Here is a 21,384-nt window from a genome sequence, read left to right as displayed (position 1 = left end):
GCTATTTTTTTGTATCTCATTTTTTCTCAAAAATGAAGTTATTAGTAATGACTTTATACATTTGACATCAGGGTCAGAAGATTTCTATCTGTGATTGCAGTAAAATGGATAAAGTGCTATAAGAGAAACATACACTAACTTGAACAAATCAGAGTGAAAGATGACTCTTTTTTGTGATTGGAATCACTTTTTTGTCTAATGGATTCAACAGTTTAAAATGCCATTTTATGCAAAAGAAAATAATTATAAATTCTGTACTAACTATCATATTATCAAAAATTTAAATGATCACACATGTCCTTGTTTGCCAAAGTGCATGTAAATTGGCATTTTTTTATGTTGTTGGCAGACTCTTCATTGGAAAGACTTTGGGGACAAGATGGCAGCATCTGTCACAGTTTAAAATTTTTATAATCTTAGACCCAGTGAATTCATTTCTAGGAATTTATTCTAAAATAATACACATATGCACATAACTGCATATGACTCTCGTAAAGTAATCCTTATTTCAGCATCTATATATGAAAAAAATAGAAAAAGGAAAGGAAAAAGAAAAAATGTAAATATATACATTTATAGATAATTTAAAAAGATATAGCAATACAATGGAATACTTGTGCACTGATTTAAAAAATGTGATAAATTCATAACTAATGACTGAAATGGTCTCCAAGACATAGTGATTGAGAAAAAAAAGTTACAGATTAATATATATAACATGATCACATTTTTGTTATATATATGTATTAATACATATGTATTTGTGGGTTTGTGTGTATGTGCATGTATGTATGTATATGTGTGTATCTCTACATATACATGTAAATATGTGAATGTGTAGGGGAAAACTGGCAGCATTCTCATACCATGACTGCTGAGAAATTGGTCTATATATTGTTTTTATTTTACATTGTTTGAGTATTTGGCAATCTAATATGTAATTTTCAAATGGTTTAAGCAATATTTTATTAATATAATGGCAATATGAATGTGTACATAGTAGTTATATTTCCTTTAACTTACCAGTTTAAATATATTCTGAAAATAGAGTTGATGTATTGACTTTTTATATTAAAAGTAAAAGCAATGCAATGTTTTATTCAGTTTTCAATTTTTGAGTACTGTATTTTTTCACTCAAATCACATGATATAGAAGTTATAATTTTTAAAAATTTGTCTGTATCCCTGAGTCAGCCTCTTGTTAATAATTTTGTAGTGCATATAGTGTAGGCTTTATAAACTCTTTAAAATCACTTTGCTTTCCTTTCCTAGATTGACTGTGAATTCAGGTACAATATAAAAGCAATCTTTTTTCCTACTTTATACTTGACAAATTTCAGAATGAGTGGTGGAAAAGATGATTAATATTTGTTAAATTGTAAGCTCATTAATAAGATTCACTGGTAAATCTCTAAATTATTATTTATTTCCCTAAGTAGAAATTTCAAATTTACATTTTAGTGGAGTACTTCTTTAATTTCCTGATATAAGGAGGTCTGATAAATTTTACCCTGAACAGGTGGGTATTTATGTGATGTGAATTTTATCATGCCAAGAAGTTATATTTTGGTTATAAAATAAATAATATAAATATTTTTATAAAATGTTTTTATAAAATAAAAAAACCAAGAAATCCATTTTGGTTGTTAAGAATGTGTTCCTTCAATCACAAATTGCAATGTAGTATAATATGAATGTTTATGATCTTAGTGTATAAGATAATTTAAAAGATACTTAACAAAAGATAATTTAAAAATTAAAATATATTTTATAATTTTCCAATGTTTAGTGAAGAGCTTTATAATTTGAAAATTATAATAATAAAAATTAATATTTTTGCAGCTTCACACAAACCTAGAACAGAGAATGTTTTGTACACTGATGAGGAAACTGAGATACAGAAAAATATTTTTCCAATAGGACTATTTAAACCTGCACCCCTTTGACTCTTTGGTTTGCTATACTTTGGTTGCTTCAGGTTTCTAATGCCTCAGGACAAGATAAAATAAATGAAAAATGAAGCAGAACAAAATTTTTTTTTTCAAGAAAAATTCAGATGACTATATTCTTTTTACTGAGAAATTTTTGTAACTATTCCCATCATGTACTCTGGAGAGTGTATCAGTCACTGTGGGCTGGGTATGTCATAGTAACAAACAATACCAAAATTCCAATGGCTTAATCCAAACAATTTATTTAATCACTAATGCAACACGTCTAGTGCAAATAAAACCTCCTCTTCCACATAGTCACTCTACACCCCCTTAAGCCTCTGACACCCTAATACAGTGCGCAGGGTTCCCAAGCAAGGAAAAGCAGAGAATGAAGCATCATGCACTGGCTCTTGAATGCTTTTACTAAATCATAATTCACTGACCAAAACAAGTTATAATAGTAAGACTGGTTTTAAGTGACTTCTTTACTAGATGAAAAAGAAAAATGGAAAATGAGTGAGCAGCACTAATACCTACTAAGATAGAATTAACTCACTCCACCTTGAGTTGGGGGAGAATGCAGTTGGTTCATACCAAGACCAGAAGAGGACTAGTTGAAGAATTGGAAGAAAGTCAAGTACCAGAATACTTGAATGTGGACATAATAAATGAAGAGGACTTACCCAGAGAATCTTGCAAAAATACTGCTAGAATATGAATCACTGGAAACTTAGCACCAGTCATAGCTATATAATTGTGTATTATCATGGGCATTTGCTAACAGAGAATAGTTGAAATATGGATGTACAAGATCTATTTTTCCAAAGCAATGAGGTACAGTATATGGATAAGATTAGATTATCTTAAGACATGAAAACATTCTGTCCTTATCACCATTCATGTAAGAGACTATGGTTTTATGCATATTTTATGGAAACTATAGAGAGAAGTCATCCAACTTAATGGGATGTCCAAAAATAGCATCCTAAGCTTCAGCAATAATTATGAAATGCTTACTTCTTTGATGTCTGGGTATACTATTTAGTAAAATCTTTGAACATCCTCAAAAATCTTTAAACAGACAAATCTAAAATGTATTGTGAAGTCACTTTTACACTCATGCTAAATCATTAATATTCTTTTCCCTAATTTCTTACTAGGTTTGAATCTTTCTTGGGGATGGTTGCCTGCAGGCAGGGTTTGTGATAAATCACAAACTCTGAGGGATAATATTGAATAAATCTTGGGGATGGGAGCAGAATCTCTGATCTGGGTTATTTTTTATTCATTCCATGTATTGAAAAGATTATCATGAAATCACTACAACCACATCATTAGGTTATGAACCCTAAAAGAACCTGAAGATTTTCACTTTACTCAGTTATCTATTGCTGAATAACTCGTTGCCGTAGAATTTAGCACCTTAACACAACTGATATTCATCTCATGGTTTCTGTGACTCAGGAACTGAGGAGCAGTTTGGCTGGCTATTTCTGGATCAGGATTTATTATAATGTTTCAATGAAGATGTCAGTCAGGTCTGTATCATCTGAAGGCATGCCTGGGGCTGGAAGATCTGCTCCCAAACCGGCCCACTCATGTGGTCATTGGCTGTATGCATCAGTTCTTTGCCAGGTGTTGACAGTAGGCTTTAGTTTCTCCTTATATGGACCTCTCCAGGTGGCTGCCTGAGCATCCTCTCAACATGGAAGCTGACTGCCCCAAAGTGAATGATCTGAGAGAGATTAATGAGGAAGACTCAATGCCTTTTATGACTTAGTGTCAGAAATCATATACCATCACTTCCACCATATGCTTTTTGTAAAGCATCACTGGGTCTACCCCACACTCAGGGAGAGGTGAGTTAAGCTCCTCTCCCTGAAGAGAGGAGTATCAAAGAACCTGTGGACATAATTAAAAACCATCACACTTTCCCAAACCAAACTTGACAGAGATAGTCATAACTAATAAGCAAATAAGATGTATACACAATGAGAGGTAAAGTATTTATGTTAGGAGGTAATTGAAAAAGGGAGCAATATCTTAGAGTCTTATCTTGAGAAAAAGGAAGTTTTGCAATAAAAAAATATTATGAATTTGGCTTGACAAGGGTAATGCAGGGGTAATGTTTGATTTGTGGAAATTGAAAATTAAAAGAAAACAGAAGACAAGTTGACAAAAGTAAGGTTGGGGATTGATAAGCACCTTTTCATAAGCTGTAATTATTTGTCCGTTTAAAATTGTTTATTGATCACATACCAGGATATTTGGACCCCCTAAAGTATAATATTTAATGACTATATATGTACACAAAAGATGAGAGGTTTTTTGGTATATAACCTTCACAAATACAATATAGTCTCTCATGCACATATAATTTAGATTTAACTCTCTATGCAAAGCTTACTTTTTTCATGAAGTTGTGTGTTGTAATAGATGAATTATAACACTTAAAATTTCAAATTTTTTATTGACATATCTTGGCAGCTATCAAAAGTTATTATGGCTCTTCAGTTTTTGTGTTATATTTGTTCTTTTATGGTCAGAAGTTTATTTGAAAAATTTCCAAGCCAATGGTAGCGAGTAAAGTTGTATAGGAGTAGTTGAAACTCTGGGTTTTTTGTTCGTTTGTGTTATTTATTTATTTTTTAGACAGGGTCTTACTGTGTCACTTGGACTGGAGCTCAGTGGTATCATCACAGCTCACTCAAACTCCTGGGCTCAAGGGATCCTCCTGCCTTAGCCTCCTGAGTAGCCGTGACTACAGGCACTCGCCACCACACCCTGCTAAATTTTCTGTTTTTTATAGAGATGGTATCTTGCTCTTGCTCAGGCTCATCTCGAACTCCTGGCCTCAAGTGATCTTCTCACCTCAGCCTCCCAGAGTGCTAGGAGTATAGATGTGAGCCACCCCTCCCGGCCTGAAACTCTATTTTGTATAATTAAACTTAAAACACTGACTGACACTTTTCCTGCTGCAATGGGTTAAACATATTGGCAGATATTTATTTACAGTGTAAGCCTTTGTCCTTGAGTGCCCATTGATAGCAATTCTAGAAAAAAAACAGATCTGTCATTGAGCTTCAGTATCTTGAGATATTGTGAAGTGGCAGATGCATATTTGCACTCAATATGAAGGGTAAATTGCCATAATTTGAGTGGACACTTTCAAGCACTACAAAGTAAGAACATGTTGCAACCCACTATGTGGCTGGCATTTTGGGACCTTCTGTTTAATAGGCTGTGACAGTGAAAGTTGGTAATTCATGGTGGTTAAATTGCCGTGGACTGGCTTTAAAGTATGGTTTTGTTTTTTTTTTTACCAGATTATATCATGTAAATCTATGATTAAGTAAGGAATATAAACTGGAAAACTGCATAATTTTTAAAAAATATTAGAGATAATATTAGGGAAGACAGGTTGTGTTCCATGTATAAGCTTAGATGCTTTTGTTCAGCATCTTGTACAAAAAGGACGTGTGAGATGGACTCTAAGTCTGTAGGAGCTGTGTGAAAGGGAACCCCAGCTACTGAGACATTTGGCAGTGACAGCATGTTCTGCACACGCACTGTGTGTAACCGAACACCATATTAGGGGCTGGGGTAAGCATGCAGCTTTGAAGTTGCCGCCAGAAGAATATTCAGTTCGCTGCTGAGCTTCTATTTTATAGAATGCATTAGAACCTCTCCTTATATTGAGCGAGAGTCAAAATTTCAGGCACTGGGTCTGTTTCAATTTCTGTTCAATCAACTGTTATGTTGAAGGGTCTATAATTTCAGAATCCTAGACTTTATATTTCTGGCCTAAGAATAAGTGTCCCTACAGCTTAGTAAACCCATCAATCAGCTGTTGAAACATGTAAGTGGTGTCTTAGGGAGCTAAGATGTTTGGTGATTCCAGAAGTGGGTCACATCTAATTTGTAGTAAAGATGAACTCCCAAACTTATATTGCCTTATCATGATTATTAATTTTATCTAGACATATTTCCATGATAAATGTAGACATAGGCATGATTGGTAGAAGTATACATGGTTTGACTACTTTCATATTATATATTACCCAAATGCTTTTATATGAATATTTCTATTTTTATGGATTTATATTTAATAGATTTATTTTATTGATAGATTTAAGCTTTCTGTTTATTAACCTGGGAAGATTTATAGGACATTTATGTACCAGTGTTGTAAATGTAAAATTCCTTGACATTTTTAAATAAGGCTGATGATGAATTATAAATGTTCTTTCATTTTCATTTGTTCAATAAGTATTTAGTGATGCCAACTCTTTACCAGACACTATTCTAGGCACTGAGTTTGTAAATATGAATATGACATAATTTCTGTGCTCCAAGAATTCATGAACTATTTAATAATTAGGAGACATAAAATGTAAAATACGTGGTATTTCTGTAGATCTAAGATGTTGAGTATGTCATTGATTTAATAACACTTTTAGTTGCAAGTGACAGAAAATCCATCCCAAATGGCTTAAAGGAAAAGGGGACCACAGTCACATTAAGAAGTGTCCCAATTTCAAAAACATTAAAAGATTTTTTAAAAATCCCAGAAGGGGTAAGATCATTACAGTTCATAGTGATAAATGCAATGCTCGAGGAAAGTTATAAAAGTATCAGTCAGGAGGAAGTGATTCATAGTGTCTGGAGCTGTCCAGAAAGGCTGCAGAGAGAAAGAAATGCATCCATTGAAAGGGAAAAGAGAAAAGGCGTTTGGCAGCCAAACAAAGTCTTGGGGATGATAAAGGCATGCAGGAAGAGAACTCTGAGTGTGCAAAATTCAGTTCAATAAGATGTATGGGAAGCTGCAAGAGGCTAGTTGTGTCTATCGTGTACAGTGTGAGGGGAGAGGCAACGGTCTTGAGAACGGAGAGGTAAGCATGGGCCAGGGCAAGAACAGATTCCTGCATCAAGCAAAGCAGATTGGACTTCGTCCTCCGTGCCAATGGTTTCCAAACTGTTTTGCATCCATCAGTTTAGTGGGTAACCCACTGGCATATTCAATGAACTTGAATAAAATAGAAAATATAATGCATCATAGGTTGCAAGGCTTCGTTTTTCATGAAATTTTGTTCCAGTTCAAATATGTGGTTGTGTGTCACTGGGCCATGATATATAGTACATTTTCTATCTCAAAAAACCTCTGGAAACCTCTGTTCTAGGGGCTGAGATCCACTCAAGTACTTTTAGGGAAAAAGCATATTGTGATCATATTGTTTGTAAAGAAGGTTGACTTTCTCAGTAAATAGTGCGGAGCATTAATTGGAGGAGGCAATCCTGCAGGCAAAAGAGGCAGGTTAGGAAGATTTTGTGAGTGTGTCCAGGCAAGAGATGAGGGGTCGTGCTGAACTGCGTGTGTTCGTGGGGTTCTTGTAGAGCCATTGGTAATAGGTAGTTGCCTATTGGACATCAAGTGTGAGGTCTAAGCTGGAGCTAGACTCTGATTCATTATTTGCACATCCAATCTCAGCTGTGCATGGCTTTGCAAAGATAGGTGTGAACAGTGTTTGATGAGAAGAAATAGAAGCTGTGGATCCCTGGAAACTCTCATACGTAAAACAGTGGCTTTCAATCTCATTGTACTGGCCCACTGGGATATTGCACAAACAGGTGTAGAGAACATCTTACTTCATTTGTTAATAATATAGTACATGTTACATATTGGTTATTTTCTGAAATCAGCAAGTTCAAGTTCAAGATCAGTAACAAATTCAGCGCCATCATCAAACTTCTTAAAATTCTCTTCCAGGATCTCCCAACAGCATAGCTGCTGCCCCCAATTTCCTTCTGTCTCAGTATTTTGGAGTTCACCCCTGGCACTCCCAGAATCTCAGTCCAGCTGCTTGTCTTTTCCTCTACTCACATCTCACTTTATATATTTATTCCGATTCTTTCCTCTCTTATCACAGCCCTCTGCCTTTCCACTCCTGTCTTCTTTTAGCTTTTCCCCTCACGCCTTAGGTTCTGAGGGAAGCCGGGTTGCAGCAAGGAAGCTGCACGTTCCCACTGTCAGAACCTCTCTTGCTGGGTCGGCCAGAGGACATCGTCTCCCTGGTGCCAGCTCTGGCATCTCAGGTCATAAGCTTGGCTGGGGCAGGGCTCAGGAGGCACAACTACTGATCCTCATCTGCTAGTTTGTTTTTCAAAAGCACCACCTTTTTAATATATGTTTTCTTAAGATAGATAAGTTGTTAATGTAATGCTAAGACTAGATGAAAGTGCCTGAGACCATGCTGTAGAAAACAGGACTGCCAGACACTCAGACAAAATAGCCAAATGCAGGCCCTCTGCTATCCTCAGTGGCTGCTATGTGTCTGCCACCATTTCATCTTGCTCTGTGTTAGCTTCCACAGAAGCTTCCTTTTTACCCTACAGGCATAATTCATGTAACTAAGAAGGCACACCTGAAGTCTTTGATGATGTTCAGGTTGGTCCCGCCCTCCTCAATGACTGATAGCTCACGCAATGACACAGGATGGGTTTCCTGACCCACCACGCTGTGTTTAACCTCCTACCATTTCAGCTTCTCTGAATACACAGGTAGAACAATCACCCCCTTGTGTTTGACACGTGACTTGACACTCAGATTGCAGCAGCGTCTCTGGTAGAGACCCTCCAGCCACTGTGCAGCAAATGGCCTTATGTCTCTGACTCCATGAGTAATATCTAACACCACACCTCCAACTTCTGAGATAGAACTGGATATTTCTCCACCTCCTGTCTGTGCCTGCTGGCGCCCTTGTATTTGCATATTCTGACCATGACTGACGCTGCTGTTTCCCATCCTTGCATGGTGCTCTTCATACATTTTGCCAGATTCTGTTTATAAGTTACCAGTTGCAAATTTTAAGTCCCAGAAGGCTACTGAATTTGATGGTTCTATTTTAGAAGCCACTTACCTAGGGCAGGGGTGGTCCCCAGTCTTTTTTAGAACCAGGGACCAGTTTGATGGAAGAGAATTTGTCCACAGACCAGGGCTGGGGGGTGGGATGTTGTGGGTGGGGAGTGTTGTACGGAGCTCAGGCAGTGATGTGTGGCCCATTTCCTTACAGGCCAAGGACCAGTACCAGGCTGCGCCGTGGGGATTGGGGACCGAAGACCTAGGGTGTACATTCTTGGACAGTTGACTGAGGCAAAAGGTTTAGACTAGTCCTAGGATTTCTGAAAAGCAGCTTAAGTCAGAATAAAGGGGTATCATTTCAAATACCATACAGAGAAATACTCCTAATGCAAAGTCCACTTTACTTATGTTACATGCTCTAGTAAGCAACTGTTATTGATTTTACTCTAATAGTTCATACGTTAACTTAGCAAATTTTTATTAACTGGCTTCTATGTATTAGATACTGAGCTAGATGTGGGAAATTGAACATAGACTAAGACAGATTGAGTTTCTGCTCTAATATTATCTCGTTTTGACAACTATTAATTATTATATTGCTTACATTATGATAAGCAGCAATTTTAAAGCAGCAATTTCTCTTTATAAAATAAGAAGTGAGGATGTATGTGTTTTTCTGTGTGCACGGTGCATCTGAGTGAGAGTGGTGCTATGCCTGTTTCTTTTGGTTCATACTCGTTACAAATACGGAATTGCAGTTTTCGTGACACAAATGAGATGCTCAATATTGTTGTTCATGTCACTAATTTATGCTAATCCACACATTCTGTGTGCCCTGATATTAATAAAGAGATGTTTATGCTTATTCTTTAACTTTACATAATAGTAATCTTTTCAATATTGCTAATGGAGTAGGTGGTTATAAAAAGTTGATTATGTTAAAATGTATTAAGATTTTAAAATATTTAATTGCTCATATTTATATATTTTTTTAAATAATCATATTTGGAGTATTCTGATGTCCTATGTCATTATTCACTTGGGTGTAGGGTGATGGTAAATTATGAAAATGATGCCTCATGATGACAGTAAAGCCGCTATTTTTATGTTGTGGAACATAGGATCAAGAACAGAGACGGGGACTGTCTTGAGGAGATGCGGACATTTCTTTGACCTATGAGAGAAGGAAATAAGGCTGAATGTGGCTGTGTGCAGGGTTTGCTTGTTTAGTGTGAGGGGCAGGAAGTCAAGATGGTTAACATCAGAGTCTCTGGAGTTCAAGTCCTTGGCTGAAGGTAAAGGAAGAAGTGTGAGGAGAGTTATAGACTTTTCTAGTAACTCTAAAGTAAAAGGTGAAAAAAGACCTGCCTGAAAAGAAGGAAAAGGAGGGGAAACAAGGTCTGACTAGCGATGTTTAGAAATCATCAGCCTTTACATTCCCTGCCTCACATCAGAGTGTGGTTTCTTGCTAGGGCACAGCTGCCCAGATGTTAGCAGCAAAGACCAGTCACAGGTGAGTGGGTTTGGGGTTGGAGGTTTGCAGACAAGGTCCCCTGCCCCTGCCCCAAGTCTGTTCCACCCATAGTCTGGACATCTTGGCTGAGAGCCAGTCACTTGGCCCAAACCCTGGGAATCATGTGGACTCCTCTCTCTTCATCTCACATACCACAGAGAATCTATCAGCGATCCTGACAGTTCTGCTTTCAAATTATCCCCACGATCTGACTACTTCTCATGACCTCTACTGCCCAGGATTCAAGCTGCAGATGAAAGCTTACATCAGAGAGTTGACTGTTGGGTGTAGATCAGGACCATCAATAGAACTTTCTGCAAGTATGGAAACTTTCTGCTTTTCTGTGTAATAAGGAAGTCCACTGGCCAGCTGTGGCTATTGAGCACCTCACATATGAATGGTACCACTAATGAACTGACATTTTATTTTATTTTATTTTATTTTATTTATTTTATTTTATTTTTATTTCAGAAAATTATGGGGGTATAAATATTTTGGTTACATGTTATGATTTTGCCACATCCCAACCATAATTTAAAATGTGCCCTTCCCCCCTACAGTGTTCATCATGTCCATTAATTGTGAGTTTACCCACCCCCAATCCCCCTACCCCCAAATAATATTACTACTGTGTGAGCACCTACTAGTATTGATCAGTCAGTGCCAGTTTGATGGCGAGTACATGTGGTGCCTATTCTTCCATTCTTGTGATACCTCACTTCAAAGGATGGGCTCATGCTCTATCCAGGAAAATATAAGAGGTGCTAGATCACCATCGTTTTTTATAATTGACTAGTATTCCATTGTATACATATACCATATTTTATTAATCCACTCATGGATTGACAGGCACTTGGGTTGTTTCCATATCCATGCTATAGTAAATTGTGCTGCCATAAACATTCGAGTGCAGGATATCTTTATTATAGAATGATTTTTGTTCCTTTGGGTAGATGCCTAATAGTGGTATTGCTGGATTAAATGGTAGTTCTACTTGTAGCTCTTTGAAGTATCTCTAAATCCTTTCCCACAGAGGTTGCACTAATTTGCAGTCCCACCAGCAATGTAAGAGTGTTACTATCTCTCTACATCCTCGCCAGCATTTGTTGCTTTAGGATTTTTTGATAAAGGCCAATCTTACTGGAGTTAGGTGATTTCTCACTGTGGTTTTGACTTGCATTTCCCTAATGATTAGAGATGTTGAGTATTTTTTTATATGTTTGCTGGCCATTATTCTGTTTTTTTTTGAAAAGTTTCTGTTCGTGTCCTTCGCCCATTTATTGATGGGTTGTTTGATTTTTTCTTGTTTTTTTTTTTTTTTTGAGCTCTAGATAGATTCTTGTTATCAGCCCTTTATTACATGTGTAGAGAGCAAATATTTTCTCCCATTCTGTAGGTTGTCTGTTTGCTCTAGTGATAGTTTCCTTGGCTGTACAAAAGCTTTTTAATTTGATCAAGGCCCATTTATTTATTTTTGTAGCTGCTATGATTGCTTTGGGCGTGTTCTTCATAAATTCTTTGCCTAGGCCAGTGTCTGAAAGAAACTTTCATACATTTTCTTCTAGGATTCTTAAGGTTTCATGCCTTAGGTTTAAGTCTGTTATCCATCTAGAATTAATTTTTGTAAGAGATGAGAGGTAGGGATCCAGTTTCAATCTTCTACATATAGCTATCCAGTTTTCCCAGCACCATGTATTCAAAAGGGATTCTTTTCCCCAGTGTATATTTTTGTCTGCTTTGTCAAAGATGAGATGACAATATGCGTATGGTTTCACCTCTGGATTCTAAGTCCTGTTCCAAAGGTCTATGTCTCTATTCTTGTGCCAGTACCTGCTGTTTTAGTTACTGTAGCCTTGTAGTACAGCTTGAAATCTGGTAGACTCATACCTCCCAGTTTGTTCTTTTTGATTAATATTGCTTTGGCTATCCAAGGTGTTCTCTGGTTCCATAGAATTATTTTTTCTAAATATGTAAAGAATGATGCTAGTACTTTGATAGAGATTGCACTAATTCTGTAGATCACTTTAGGTAGTATGGACATTTTAACAATGTTGATTCTATCAATCCATGAGCAAGGCAGATTTTTCCATCTGTTTACATCTTTTACAATTTCTTTTCTTAGTGTTTTGTAGTTCTCCCTGTATATGTCTCTCACCTCTTTCATTAAATACATACCTAGATATTTGATTTTCTTTGAGGCTATTGTAAAAGCTACTGCGTTTTTGATGATTTGAATTTTGGCTTGACTGTCATTGGTGCATAAGAATGCCTCTGATTTGTGTGTACTTATTTTGTATACTGAGACTTTACTGAATTCATTTATCAATTCCAGGAGTCTGTTGGTTGAATCCTTGGGGTTTTCTAGATGTAATATCATATCATCAGAGAGTTTGATCTCTTCTGCCCCCATTTGGATGCTCTTAATTCCCCTCTCTTGTCTAATTGCTCTAGCAAGGACTTCCAGCACTATGTTGAATAGGAGTGGGGATAGTGGGCATCCTTGTCTGGTTCCAGATCTAAATGGGAATGGTTTCCATTTTTCCTCATTCAGAATGACATTGGCTGTGAGTTTATCATATATGGCGTTGATAATTGTAAGGCATGTCCCATCTGTGCCTATATTGCTAAGAGTTTTTACCATAAAGTTGTGCTGGAGTTTGTCAAATGCTTTTTCTGCATCAATTGAGAGAGTCATATGGTCTTTGTTCTTGCTTTTATTTATGAGGTGAATTGCATTTATAGATTTGTGTATGTTGAACCAGCCTTACATCTCTGGTATAAAGCCCACTTATAGTGAATTATTGTTTTGATATGCTGTTGGATTCGATTTGCTAAAATTTTGTGGAGGATTTTTACATCAATAATCATGAGGGATATTGGTCGGTAGGTTTCTATTTTTGTTGTGTCCTTTCCTGGTTTTGATATCAAGGTGATGTTGGCTTCATAGAATGAGTTAGAGAGGATACCATCTTCTTCTATGTTCTGGAATAATTTCTGTAATATAGGTTTGAGTTCTTCTTTGAATGTTGAGTAGAACTCGGAAGTGTAGCCATCTGGTCCAGGACTTTTCCTTTTGGGAAGGTTTTTAATTACTGCTCCAATTTCTGTGCATGATATTGGTCTGTTCAGGAATTCTACTTCCTCCTGGGTGAACTTAGGGAGGTTGTATGTTTCCATGAATTTGTCCATTTCCTCCACATTATGTAGTTTTGGGGCATATAGGTTTTTATAGCATTCAAAGATAATATTTTGTATTTCCATGGTTTCTGTTGTGACCTATCCTTTTCATTTCTAATTGAGTTTATTAGAGTCCTTTCCCTTTGTGTTCTTGTCAATCTGGCAAGAGAGCTGTCAATTTTGTTTATCTTTTTGAAAAACCAGCTTTTTTTGTTGATCTTCCATATAGTTCTTTTATTCTCAATTTCATTTAGTTCTGCTTTGATCTTCATTATTTCTTTTCTTCTGCTAGGTTTAGAGTTGATTTGCTCTTTGTTTTCCAATTCCTTGAGACTGTTAGATTGATGATATTACAGCTTTTTGCTTTGTGAATGTGAGCATTCGATGCTATTAGTTTTCTTCTCAGGAATGCTTTTGGTGAGTCCCACAGATTTTGATAACTTGTATCCCCATTATCATTAAGTTCAAAGAATGTTTTGATTTCTCTCTGTGTTTCCTCCTTTACCCAGTAGACATTGACCAATAAATTGTTTGATTTCCATGATTTTGTGAAGTGATGTATATTTCTGTTGGAAGTGAACTCTAATTTTATACCACTATGATCTGAAAAGATACATGATATTATTTCTATTTTTTTGAATTTGTTGAGGTTTGATTTGTGGCCCAGTGTATGATCAATTTTGGAAAAAGTTCTATGAGCTGATGAGAAGAATGTATATTCGGCTTTATTTTGGTGAATGCTCTGTAGAGGTCTTTCAAACTCTTTTGTTCTAGACATCTGTTAAAGTCCCTTATTTCTCTGCTTATTTTCTGTTTAGAAGATCTGTCCAGTTCATTCAATGAGGTGTTGAAGTCCTTGGCTATTATGACATTATTGTGTATCATGCTATTTAAATCAGACAGGGTTTGCTTTTTGTATCTGGGTGCTCCTGAGTTGGGTGGATAAATATTAAGAATTGTTAAGTCTTCTTGCTGGATCTTCCCTTCCACCATTATATAGTGGCCATCTTTATCCTTTCTTACTTTTGCTATTTTAAAGGTTACGTTATCTGAAATAAGTATAGCTACCCCTGTTTTCTTTTGACTTCCATTTTCTTGGAGGATTGTTTTCAATCCCTTGACTTTTAGCCTGAAAACATCTTTGTGGGTTAGCTGTGTTTGTTATAGACAGCAGAAACTAGGGTTGTGGATCTTTATCCACTCTGTCAGTCTATGTCTCCTCAGAGGACAATTCAAGCCATTCACATTTATTGAGAAGATTGATATTTGAGGTAGATTTCCATTCATATTGTTAGGTAAATTCCTATTGTTTTGTTTTATTCCTTGAGCCATCGTGGAGACAAGGTTCTAGATTTTAACTTGAGTGATTTTACTTTGGATAGTGTTTAGTGTGCTGTTCCATGTGTAATGCCAGTCTGAGTGCTTACTATAGGGCTGGTCTGGTCTTCACAAATTCCACCAGAGTTTGCTTGTCTGGGAAGGTCTTTATTTCTCCCTAATAGATGAAGCTTAATTTTGCCAGGTAGAGAATTCTAGGTTGGCCATTATTCTATTTTAGAAGATTAAGGATAGGCACTGAGTCCCTTCTGGCTTGTAAAGTTTCAGTTGTGAAGTCTGCAGTTAGTTTGATAGGTTTTCCTTTGTAGGTTATTTGCTGCTTTCTCCTTACTGCTCAGAGGATTGCTTCTTTTGTGTTTACTTTGGTCAGCCTAATAACTACGTGACATGGTGATTGCCTTTTCACATTGAGTCTCCCAGGAGTTCTGTGTGCTTGTTGTATCTGGATGTCTAGATTTCTTGCCAGGCCAGGCATATTTTCCTCCAGTATTCCATGAAACAATTTTTCCAGCCCTTGTGTATTTTCTTCTTCTTTCTCAGGGATGCCAATGTTCTTATATTTGGATTCTTTACATAATCCCACATTTCTTATATGTTTTGGTCTTGTCTCTTGTTTCTATATTCTTTTTCTTCATACAGTTTGTTTAGAACATAGGCATTTTCTTCAAGTTCTGAGATTCTTTCCTCTGAGTGATCCATTTTGTTCTTCAGGCTTTCCACTGTGTTGGGAAGTTCCCCGAAAGCCTTCATTTGCAAGATTTCTGTTTAGTTTTTCTGTAGTATTTCAATTTCTTTAGAGCATTTTTCATTCATTTTCTATATTGTTCTTGTGGTTTCTTTATGTTGACTTTCTATTTTCTCTTCAATTCCATTGAGCTTTCTTACAATCCATATTCAGAATTCTTCCTTTGTCAATTTAATCATATCATGTAAATTGTTATCTATTGATGGAGATCAAATATTTTCTTTTGGGGGAGACTTTTATCTATGATCCTTCAGATTATAGTATTCTTTCGCTGATTCTTTCTTATCAGGCTACTTTGTCAAGAACTGGGGGTGCTGGGGCTGGGTTATGACTTTAACTCCGGAACCCTGAAGGGATGTTCCTTGACAGTCCTGGGGAGATGTGCTCTGGTTCTGTATTGCCTTAGCGGTGTTTTAGCCTGTTGGGTTATCTCTGATCTGTTATCTTCACCTCTTGCCAAAGGAGATTAGTAAGTTTGGACCCCTTGCTTAGTCTCCCAGGTGGTGAATCACTCTTATGTGAGTGACTCTGCTAGTTTGAGAAGGAAGGCACTGTGTTGGGCTATGAGGTTATCCTCTCTGTTGTTGCTTATAGTTTGTGTGGAGGAGTGCCTTCGTTTGGGGCTCTAAGCTCCCAAATGGGAGCCAATCTTTGGGAAATGACTTGTCACTCCCAAGGGTTACTTGAGCCCTCTTGCGGCTTTAGGTGGGGTAAGAAGAGCAACAGGGGCCTGCAAGCCTGAGGATATATACTTCTGTGGTTGCTTGATCTGCTGCTAGGGGAGAGCTGCTGATGTGTTATTCAGGGCTCTTTCACCACACTTGCGAGGCAGCCCCAGGTGGGGGGTGTAAATCTGTGCAATTGCTGAGGACTCTGCCCAAGATTTTCCTTCCTGGACCACAGGCCCCAAAGCTGGCAGTGGCCTGGGCACCAAGCTCGAGCCTAGTGTTATGTTCTTATCAGATAATCAAGACCAACACACTGTTCTGATAAAATAGTGTGTTCCCTTTTGCTTAGTTCAAGGTCCCACAGATTCCCCCCAGTCACACAGAGAAAGCGACTTTCTCCTTTCTCCCTACCTCCAAGGGTGTAGCCTGACCTGCCAGGCTGGGGAAGGGGTGTTGCCTGAGACCACCACATGTTCCAATCCAGAAAACCTCTTCTCTCGTTTCTCCCCTCCTCCAGGGGCAGCGTCTGCCCTGCCATAGGGGAAGTCAAGGAAGTCTACCCTGAGAACTAGGGGAGAGGCGCTGCCAGAGGCTGGGGGTGGGGCTTCTCTCCTTACTCCGCCCCAACAAGGGTGAGGCTAGTCAAGTCGGCATGAAGTGCAAGAGGCCAGGGGAGCGAAGCCTCAGGCCACCCGGGTCTCAGCCAAGAAAGCGGCTTCTCTTCCTGGCTTGCCAAGGGTGCTTTCTCGTGTGTCTTCGTGTGGACTTTTGACTGTGTGTACCAGAGGGAGAGAGAGATCTCTGTTATCTATTCTTCTTTTGATGAGGACACCAGTCCTATAAGATTAGGGACCTGCCCTGTGACCTCATGTAACCTTAATTATCTCCCTAAGGTCCCTATTTCCCAATACAGTCACGTTGGGGTTAAGGCTTCAACATATGAATTTTGGGCTATATAATTCAATCCATAATGCTGCTTGTGGATGTGTGAGCTTAGAGCAGTGTGATTTGAGCCCAGAAATTGATAGCATTGTTGTTTCGTTATTTTCTGGACATAGGATTTATTGGTACCAAGTTCTGCTAGAACAAACCCACCCCAAATTTAGAGCTGTTCTCCCGTCATGTCCCTTTTTGTCATGTGGAAGCTGGGTCTGTCAAAAATGCAGCTTAGGTATTTGGAGATTATAAGTCTACTATATATGGAAAGACTTCTTGGTAATTGGAGGATAAGAAGTGCTGTACAAGATGAATAACTCTGTGGGAAATGTCCACTGTACTCATAGTCAAATAAAAACAAAGTCAAAGAGATGCATTTTTCTAAATGACACTGGTAAAATGCTTGAGAGTAATTGAGGCCAGTGTCGTTAACGTTGTGGGGATGTGATTCTTATGACATCTCCAGTGGAGAAGATATGTTGGACTAGCCTGGCAGCAGGACTTTGGCTATCTAAAGTCTGAAAAATACTCAGTTTTTTTTGTTTTTTTTGAGACAGAGTTTCACTCTGTTGCCTGGGCTAGAGTGAGTGCCATGGCATCAGCCTAGCTCACAGCAAACTCAAATTCCTGGGCTCGAGCAATCCTCCTGCCTCAGCCGCCCGAGTAGCTGGGACTACAGGCATGTAGCACCATGCCCGGCTAATTTTTTCTATATATATATGTGTTTTTAGCTGTCCATATAATTTCTTTTCTATTTTTAGTAGAGATGGGATCTCGCTCTTGCTCAGGCTGGTCTCGAACTCCTGAACTCAAACAATCCGCCTGCCTCGGCCTCCCAGAGTGCTAGGATTACAGGCGTGAGCCACCGCGCCCGGCCAATACTTAGGTTTTTTATTCCATCAATTCTACTGCTAGGAATTTATCTATTGAAAATGTCATAAATGTAAAAATGGGTAAAAATTACAAATAAAAGATAAGTAAATTTTGACACATACAGATTATTAAACAGGAAGTGTACATTATGATTAAACTGTGGAATAATGTTTGTTGACATAAGAAATTGAGAGATGTTGAGCAAAAAGTAAAAAAAATTCATAAATGTTATATCAGTACCCCATTATTTAAAAATAATTATGCAAAGTAAGTTATATCAGAAAAAATAAATTACCAAAATCCCAAAGTAAATGTACTTATCCAGGATGGCAGAACTGCTCATAGATAGTTGCTCTTCCTTTGTTTTTTTTTTTTTTTTTTTTGCCGGTACACTTTCCAGATTTCCTGGATTTAGTATAGATTAAATACTAATTTTTAGTGGATTATCTCTGATTAAAAATAAAGTATTTGGCCATGTTACTATGAAGTCAGAGGCTTAAGACTTTTTAATACTTCCTGCAAGGCAATCCAGGGCTTGGTTGGGGCAGGTCTTTGGCATGTTTCCTCATCTCTCTGTACGCTCTGAGCAGAAAAGATCGGAGTGGAGGGTGACAGTCTTTCCTGTGGAAATGCAGTGAGGACCGATAGTTAAATTAAATCTGGGTGCTAAAAATCATGAACGAAGGAAATTACTCCAAGTCATTTGCATTCAGGAATAGAGGTTGCCTTAGGTAGCAGTAGCTCTGTATGGTGGAATAAGCCTTGAAGATTTCACTTCTCTTTCCATTATTGCTGTAAGGAGAAAGGAGGTAGATAAACAGGCCTAATTATTCCTTAAGCCGTGTGGGTCAAACCTGTCGAGTGCCTAAGGATAAACCTTGATTCAGTGCCTATTAAATCCCACATTTTATTATGACAGGTCACTGTCATACTTTTAAGAGTTACATTTTATAAAAATTAGTTTGCAGACTAGCATTTAGGAGGCAGTACAGGTTATGGGAAATAGGCTGACACATCAAAGGGACACTAAAATAGGATTAAAAAGGCAGAAATCCTGAGTTGCAGATGCACTTATGTTACTTAATAACTTTGGGCCCTTACACAGTTTCTTTGTCAAAAAATATATTGATGATAATACCGACTGAGACCCTGAATTAACATGGGCCCAGTAAAATTCAGAGAACACAAAAATTAAAATAATAATTTAAAATGTGTAAGATTCCTCCTTTCTCAGTGTAAGGCTCTCTTGTGTAGAGTCCACTACGCAAGCCGTTGACGTGGATATAGGTGGAGATACAAGGTCCAGGGCGGATCTCTCAGGGACCCAGGTGACTGCACACAAGAGCCATTATTTATTTTTCTGTTTACCTTTTGCCCCTGCCTCTCCTAAGTGGAAGGCCATGGGTCCAGCTGTTTACCTGGCCACAATATTTGTTGATCTGTTTGTCTGCATTATGACACTTGATGAAATAAGACAATCACATATGAAAGCCATTTGAACACATAAACATACTTTATTATGTTCTTCCCAACCCCACCACCATAATTACTTAAGTCTTTTTCTTCATGCTGTTGCTATCCATCACCTCAAATACTTGTAACTTTTTAGTCAGGTATATTGCATTTTGCCCAATCCTATTTAATCTGATCCTGACTCTTTGCTCAAATTCTGCTTTGTTATTATCATTTCCCCAAATCCTGCCACATAATCTGTGTTTGTAACAGATTTACTTTTCTAGTGCTATTCTAATCCCCACTGGTAACATTATAAGTAACTTGCTTCAAAAAATAAAACAAATCAAAAGTTAGTTGGAATGTTCAATGAGAAATTTGGATGACCACTTTTTTTATTATATATTTTAAATAAAATTCTGTAACGTGGTCCTTTGAGGTTTGCATATCTCTAAATTATTAACTAAATGTAGCTAATAACATAAGGCAAGGTCTTCTATGAAAATTATTTCACTTAATGTAAAACCCAGGGCACTCAGATACAGTATTACAGGAAATATCTTTTAACATTCACACAGTGCTGGTTCCTGAGGGACATGTAATATAATAGCTTTAGGTAAGAAATAATTTTTGTTTACCCTCAGCCTTTAATTGAGATGGGGATTTTGTAATGCTCTGGTAAAAATTGCCCTCTGTTAATTATTGCTTACTCTGTTTATGATCATTGCTAGATGATATATGTACCAATTACTTCACTCTCTCTCAATCTGTTCGGGCTGCTGTAACAAAATACCATAAACTGGGTGCTTACAAACAACAGAAATTTATTTCTCACAGTTCTGGAGGCCAGGGAGTTCAAGACCAAGGTGCTAGCAGATTCAGTGTCTGATAAGTGGCAACTTTCTGGTTTGTTGATGGTGCCTGCTTGCTGTGTCCTCCTGTGGTGGGAGGCGTGAGGGGTCTCTCTCAGGTCTCCTTTGTAAGGATGTTAATCCCTGAATCCCATCAATGAAGGCTCCACCCTCATGAACACTCAAAGGCCCCACCTCCTAATACCATCACCTTGGGAGTTAGTATTTCAGCATATGAATTTAGGGGGCATACACATTCAGATCATAGATAAGTCCGATAGAGCAAAGTACCTTTTGGGGATCTTGTCTTTAGCCTGTATGCAGACATCCATTTTATACATTAGGTCTAATGGTGTTTGAGTGTCTGCATTCTTTCATAAATAAACTCAGACAAAATAAACTGTGGCAAATGGCCTTTGCCTGCTTTTAGTAGGTTTTGTCTGCTGTCTGTCACAAAGTAGGAGCTCCGTAAATATTTGTGGAGTGGACTAGTTATTTAGTGTATTTCATGGTACCAGTTAAGCTGCTCTTGTTAATTCAGGTGTCTCTTTAATTAATGATAAATTATTAATCATTTATTTTTTATAATTTCTTTGCAAAGGGGATTATCTGTTAGATTTTCTTTTGAGTTGGAGATATACCAAAAGACAAGTAATAAATTTGCCTAAAACAGATTTAAATTTGTAGCTGGGCTAGCTTCTTAGACTTAATTCTTCTTTATTTCTTTACTCTTCTTTATAATCTCACTTCCCTTTTCCTTTTCATCATTTCCTTCCCCATTTACGTCAAAGACAAAACACAAAACTGTGAGTGTGTTCTGGAATGTGGTTGGGGTTGATGTAAAGAGAAACCATTTTATTTGCCTGTACTGTTACTTCTATTTACTTGTGCTATTCCCCTTCTGTAATTATGTCATGTTCTTTTTCTGAAGTTCGTAACTTTCATTTTTCTAATGTGTGGTTCTTAAAGTTACCTGATAATTATGCCTGTTTGCAATGACAACATCCAGTGGTATTGAGCATGCCTTCTTGCATTGCA

At 37.5% G+C, this 21,384-nt stretch overlaps 1 protein-coding gene across 1 annotated transcript in view; it reads left to right on the top strand.

Annotated features, from left to right (window-relative positions):
• The window catches only part of CTNND2 (catenin delta 2), an 818,722-nt gene that overhangs the window by 133,480 nt on the left and 663,858 nt on the right, over positions 1-21,384 (top strand). The window lies entirely within an intron of this gene.

The sequence above is a fragment of the Lemur catta genome, chromosome 12, assembly GCF_020740605.2.
Source record: "Lemur catta isolate mLemCat1 chromosome 12, mLemCat1.pri, whole genome shotgun sequence".
Taxonomy (NCBI): Eukaryota; Metazoa; Chordata; class Mammalia; order Primates; family Lemuridae; genus Lemur; species Lemur catta.
This window is presented reverse-complemented; position numbering and strand designations above follow the sequence as displayed.